The 6769-nt window shown below is 48.6% G+C and overlaps 1 pseudogene; it reads right to left on the bottom strand.

Moving 5' to 3' along the window:
* Positions 1-406: 406 nt before the first annotated feature.
* LOC132320071 (feather beta keratin-like) lies at positions 407-1165 on the bottom strand (annotated as a pseudogene).
* Positions 1166-6769: the final 5604 nt, after the last annotated feature.

Here is a 6769-nt window from a genome sequence, read left to right as displayed (position 1 = left end):
GAAACAAAGCAGTGCATGGTGGAAGGGACCCGGTGCAGGCTGCTACAAGGCAGCTGACAGTCAGGCACCCCTTCGCAGCAATGGGACACGCGTCTTCCTCCCACACACTTGGGGAGAGGGTGATGAGCAGGGACCCTCTCAACTTGCTTCAGGATGAACCCGTGGCACAGGACAGCAGCAGACAACACAGACTCATGATGCAGAGAAGAAAGCAGGAGAAGAAGACGACATCAGTTGGCCGTGTTTCCAGACAGCACAGGCTGGCACCTTGCTTGCCTCCCTCCTTTGCAGGAGGGCACAAGGGTCCTCAGCCCTTCTGGAAACCCTGGCCAGCAGCTCCGTCCTCAGTCCGGCACCTGGCTTTGGGCTTCCTGGTCGATGCACTCAGTGGACGTCCAGCCCGCCTTTAGCAGGGCAGGCACCTTCTGCCGTAGTAACGGCCACCAAGGCCAGAGAGGCCAAAGCCCCCGGAGGAGATGGGCACTCCCTCAGCACTCAGGATGCTGCCAACAGCAGCGGAGGTGGTGGATCCCACAGCGGTGTTCTGGGGGAAGGAGCTGAGGATGGGTCCGGGCAGGGTCACCACCACGGGAGAGGGCTGGATCACCACCCGGGAGTCCTGGCACTGCCTGACGCAGGGCTCGTTGCAGCTGTTGGCAAGCGGGGTTGGGCCACAGGGACGGCACAGATCGTAGCAGGACATGGCTGTGGGACGGAGGTGCACCTGGGAGAGAGGGCAGCGAAAGCACAGGGAGCGCGTGAGGCGCAGCCTGACAACCCGCTTGGCAAGAGAAAAGGCACAGGCTGCGTAGAAGGGACAGCCTGCATAGGGAGGAAGAAGTTAAAGAGCCATGGTCCCGAAGGCAGCCCTGCAAAGAAAGCCCAAGATCTTCTCCCACCTCCTCCCAGTGGAGAATAAGCACAACAGACATGCTGGGAGCAGGATCAAGGAGCAAGGCTCTCAGCTAAAGCTACACCAAGGCAAAAACTTAGTTGAGGACAGAAGACAAAGAAAAAAGGACAAAGAGAAACAGGTAAAGGTGGTTGCAGCTCACCTTGTTCACCAAGGAGGAGAAGGCAGGAGGTGTGGATGAGGAAGCCTGCCGTTGGACTGGCTTTTATACTGCTCCAGACTGCCCCGGGCCCAGGGGCACCCTTTGCGCATGTCATGTGTTTACCAACAAGCTCATCTTGCATGCAAAGTAGCACAATTAAAGAAATGGGGGGTTTTATTTGTGCCCTGCAACACTGCCTTTTCATTTCCCTCTTCATGCCATGCCCATTCAGCCACACAGGCTCCTTTCAAGTGACAGTATTAGAGGCCAGAAGGTTTCCAGGGGCAATGACACATCAGCACAGGCAGGTGATGCAGCCAGTGATGAGGAGCATCCCACCTCGCCAGGTGATGCCAGCCTCTTGCCCTCCAGGGCCTCACTTTAAAGTGCTTCCTCATGAACGGGCCAGGTCTCCTCATAACCCTGAGCCTTCAGCCGGGACATCCTCATGCAAGGGTCGGCACCATCGCTCGCTCTCCCTCCTGCTGTGCTCACTCACACTGAATTAGGCATTGCCTTTCTAGGCAGGGCACATCCGCTCTTGGGTTTTAGACTCTCTCTCCAAGACTGAGCTTTGCTCTCGGCAGAAGTTTGCCTTGCTCCTTTGCCATTGTCCTTCTCCCCTTTGTCCACACCCGCCTGAAGCAGCAGAGTACCAGTGGTCAAGAATGAAGGCTATGCCTGTCCCAACACTCTTTGCTGGAGACCTCTGGCAAAGTTGGAGGCAGCCCTCTGACCAAGGCACGTGCTGACCAATCGATAAACGTACTTCTTCCTGCCCGTGTCTGTGCCACAACTCCTGCTCTGGCCATCCAGGCTGCTGGCACACCAGGCACGACCAAATACATGGCAGGATTTCCACAGGACACCCAGCCCTGCTCAGCAGCAATCTGGGAGCAGGAGTCTTGGCAAGGAGAGTCAGAGGAACATGGCACAAGAGCTGCCTCCTACTTAATCTGAAGTACGGCCAGAGCAGCAGGACCTGTGTATTGCCTACGATGGATTGAGAGACCGAGAACAGAGCTGACGGGGTGCCACTCCCTCAGTGTCCCCAGCTTGAGCCCTTGTCAGAGGGACTAAAGGTTTACTGCTTGGAAAGTCTCCACACACAGCCTGCACAGCAGATGAGTGAGGTTTCTGGAGGAGCTGCTGCAAGTCTGTTCCAGACTCATGTCCCATCAGGACGCAGTGACACACACAGAAGGTCTCCAGAACAATTAGTGCTTTTGATCACAACACTGCTCTGGTGGGGACAAAGATGCTTTTCCTGCTCCCTTCTGGTCCTCCACAGAGCTTCCAGGACATGTCACTGATACTGCTCTTCTCTTTCGCATGAGGGACAACCATCCCTGAGCATCCACCTACCTCCCTAACCCATTCTACACAGCCATGCTCAACCCAGCCCCATTGCACCAAAATCTAGCAGAGGACTCACATCTCCCCTTCCACAGTTGACGTGGCTGCCACATGTCTTTCAAGTCCTTTGACACTCCCTCCAGTTCGAGGGTTTGGAAGAAGTGCTTGGAGGTGAGAAGGGCAAGGACACATTGCGAGTGCTAACATGCAACCAGAGCCTTGGCCAGGTGGGTTGTTAGCCTGCACAGAAATGTCTTCCGGCAGGTCAGTGACTTGCCTCATCAACTGGAAGCCATGATCCAACCTCACTTGGTGCTCACATGTCCCATGAGGGAGCTCCGGGCCACGCTTTGCATGCTCACACAACACCACATACCCCTCCACCGCCCCATGTCTCTTCCCATGACCATGGCCCTTAAGCCTACTCAATTCCTACAGGCACCACAGAGGTCCACCACTGGCCCTTACCCACCCACCCTTGTCCCCTCCAGGGCATCACATTTCCCATTGAGCAAGTGTACCACATCCCTTCAGCCACACCTTTGCCCATTTCAGCATTCCATTACCCCCTGGACAGCTTGGCTGGGCATCCCAGGAGGGAAGGAACACGAGGACACAAAAGCTACAATGCAGCGTAAACTTTAATGAGTCTAAAGAGTGAAACAAAGCAGTGCATGGTGGAAGGGACCCGGTGCAGGCTGCTACAAGGCAGCTGACAGTCAGGCACCCCTTCACAGCAATGGGAAACGCGTCTTCCTCCCACACACTTGGGGAGAGGGTGATGAGCAGGGACCCTCTCAACTTGCTTCAGGATGAACCCATGGCACAGGACAGCAGCAGACAACACAGACTCATGATGCAGAGAAGAAAGCAGGAGAAGAAGACGACATCAGTTGGCCATGTTTCCAGACAGCACAGGCTGGCACCTTGCTTGCCTCCCTCCTTTGCAGGAGGGCACAAGGGTCCTCAGCCCTTCTGGAAACCCTGGCCAGCCACTCCGTCCTCAGTCCGGCACCTGGCTTTGGGCTTCCTGGTCGATGCACTCAGTGGACGTCCAGCCCGCCTTTAGCAGGGCAGGCACCTTCTGCCGTAGTAGCGGCCACCAAGGCCAGAGAGGCCAAAGCCTCCGGAAGAGATGGGCACTCCCTCAGCACTCAGGATGCTGCCAACAGCAGCGGAGGTGGTGGATCCCACAGCGGTGTTCTGGGGGAAGGAGCTGAGGATGGGTCCGGGCAGGGTCACCACCACAGGAGATGGTTCGATAACCACCCGGGAGTCCTGGCACTGCCTGACGCAGGGCTCGTTGCAGCTGTTGGCAAGTGGGGTTGGGCCACAGGGACGGCACAGATCATAGCAGGACATGGCTGTGGGACGGAGGTGCACCTGGGAGAGAGGGCAGCGAAAGCACAGGGAGCGCGTGAGGTGCAGCCTGACAGCCTGCTCAGCAAGAGAAAAGGCACAGGCTGGGTAAAAGGGAAAGCCTGCATAGCGGGGAAATAGAGATTAAAGGGCTGCAGCCCTGAAGGGACCCCACAAAAAAAGCCCAAGACCTTCTCCCATCTCCCATGGTGGTGGCAAGGAGCTGAGAGTCTAGAACACGACAAAGAGCAAGGCTCTCAATAAAAGCTATACTAAGGGCAGAAGACAAAGAAAAAAATAGAGATAGAAGAGAAACGTATGAAGGCTCTTGCTACTTACCTTGTTCACCAAGGAGGAGAAAGCAAGAGAAGTGGATGAGGGAGCCTGCAGCTGGACTGGCTTTTATACTGGTCTAGACCGCCCCGGGCGCAGAGGCACCCTTTGCGCATGTCATGTGTTACCAACAAGCTCATCTTGTATGGAAAGCGCTCCCTACTACTGAAGTAGTCTTTGATTTGGTACTTGCAATGCTCCTTCCCCATTTCCTTGCTAATGGCATGCCTCTTCCACCCTATAGCCTCGTTTTATGTGACATAATTAGAGATCAAATTAATTTCATGCACAGCACTGTTGATTCAGGTAATTTAGACATCTATGGTGATCTGCTTGTAAAGCAATGCATTTTTCCTCCTCTCTCTGTCATTTTAGTTACTGGCTTGTCTTTCACAGGGCCATTTACAAATTAGAATGATGCAAGACTCATCTTAGATAGTTACATAATTGGAAAATTTGCATGTTTGGCGCAAATATACTTCCAAGTACTCATCTCTGTTTCTTAGGATTGCGCCACATATTTAGTTTGAATCTCTCATTGAGAGTGAAATATTTTTTTAGATAAAAGCCTAATTAACTCACATACTGTACATAGTAGCAAATTCTTAGTTTGTCAGTCAACATGAACCATTTTATTTCAGAAACCACGTCATGGTTTATAGCTTATTGTGTCGCTGCCTTCTAATCTTGTAGAATCTCCAACTAATTTTAATTCCCAACACACAACATGGCACCATCAGAATGTTTTAAAGAGTCTGTTCTTCCAAGCCAACTTAACACTTCAAGACATTTTTAGAAATAATTTGCCCCTTGACCAACTGAGCAATTTCTGCAAAGGCTCAAAGTGTTTTTTCCTTCCCTTCTTCCAATAGTAAGCTGAGGTCTTTTTGGAGGTTGTCATGTTTTTACATGGAGTCTGAACATGGAGGCGCTACTTGTAAGCAGAATCCTCTCCTGACATCAGTCAGACTAAGAATTGTCTCACCAAGCCGAGACTGAAAACTTTCAGACTTTATGGACTCATGTTCAAACTGTGAAAGGACAATGGGTTAGACAGGTTAGCTGTTTCTACCTGGCCAGATACTGAAATTCACATTCAAGGTATCAGTTAAAATCCATTGTGCAACATCAGACAGTCCAGATATCTATGAAGTACAGAAAAAACTCTTCTCACAACAGGACTTTGAATTGTCTGCATACTGATAGCAGCGAAGACTGTGATGGTGCAAGATACAAAATCATCCCATTAAATTTTTCAGATGAAACTCAATGGAAAAAGTGCTGCAGGTGTTGAGAGATGCTGACTTAGGAATTTAGCACAGCAAATCAGTGGGTTTTTAAAGCAAACCAGAATCGTTCTACAAAGCATTTCTTGGTGGAAACACACTGTTGAGCACCTGGTGTTGGATACGAGCTATTGGACAAGTTGCTTCCCTAGTCTAATTAGGGGTGTAATATGTTAAGGTTTTATGTACTGGCATAACAAATTGGTATCCAGAACATCCACTTACAGTATTCAGACAACTCTCCTGTAGGAAAGAAATTAAAGCAATTGAGTACACATGAGAAGATGTCATCCATGCAATTGCTTGGACACATACTTTCAGTTGATTTGTTACCATACCCAAACACAGAAAACCAAATGCTTCATTCAGGTGGTGTAACAAACAATAATTTATACTACATTCAAATAATTTGAGTTGGTAATTTTGGCTAACCAAATGAAGAAAAATGAAGAGTGAAGCTTAAATTTTTACACCGTTGCATGAAACATTTCTGAAGAGAGAAACGTTTAATTTCATTCATTAAAACAGAGCCTAATACATCATGACTACAGCAAAACAAGAATTAAACTGACTGTGAAGAGATAAAATTATCCACCCAGCAGAGTTTCTACAAAACATCATACCCAGATTTGTGATTTTATTTTTATTATTTTAAGAATTCAATACAGAGAAAAAACAAATTCATTGGGAATGCATCCTGTAGTAATCAATGAGGTGGAATAAGTGATCAATTCCAGGATTAATGGAAATGTTTTTATAAAATATTCCTTCATTCAAAAAAAGTATATTTCACTTAAAGTTTTCTACCTAGCAATATCAGAATCTTGATCTTTCATTTACCTCCATTACATAGTTAAAAGCCACTGAGGTGTGTCTGCCTGCAGATCCCTAGGGCTGTGTAACAACATTGAAGCTTCTCCTTTGCCTTCTTTAAAGGAAAGAACTTCAAAGTTAGTCCCGAATATTCATTAATGGTTGAGACACACAAAGTATATATACTTGCAATATTTACAGAGTATATGACAAAATTTAAATAGTTATGTCACTTGGATAATAACATCACTTTAAATTTGAGACTCATGATTACACCCTAAGCAGGCAGTGTTTAATAGCTTCAGAAACCAGAGTTATTGATTTTTTCATTAAAAAGTAGTTTTGTGTGTGTCATAATAATATCCTTTTATAAAACTTCTGGAGCAGATCCACAACTACTCTGAATTCTTATGACTATATAATGCAGCAGCACTGGGAAACAAAATAAGGTTGGAATATGGGTGTTTTGGAAGTCACCAACACAAAACATCCACTTTCTCAAGCATTAGCCTGCTGCCACAAGCCCTATGCCTGTCCCTACTGCTACCACAAAAATATGTTTTACAC

Source organism: Gavia stellata, chromosome 33, assembly GCF_030936135.1.
Source record: "Gavia stellata isolate bGavSte3 chromosome 33, bGavSte3.hap2, whole genome shotgun sequence".
Taxonomy (NCBI): domain Eukaryota; kingdom Metazoa; phylum Chordata; class Aves; order Gaviiformes; family Gaviidae; genus Gavia; species Gavia stellata.
Note: the sequence above shows the minus strand (reverse complement) of the source record. Positions and strands in the feature narration are given on the sequence as shown.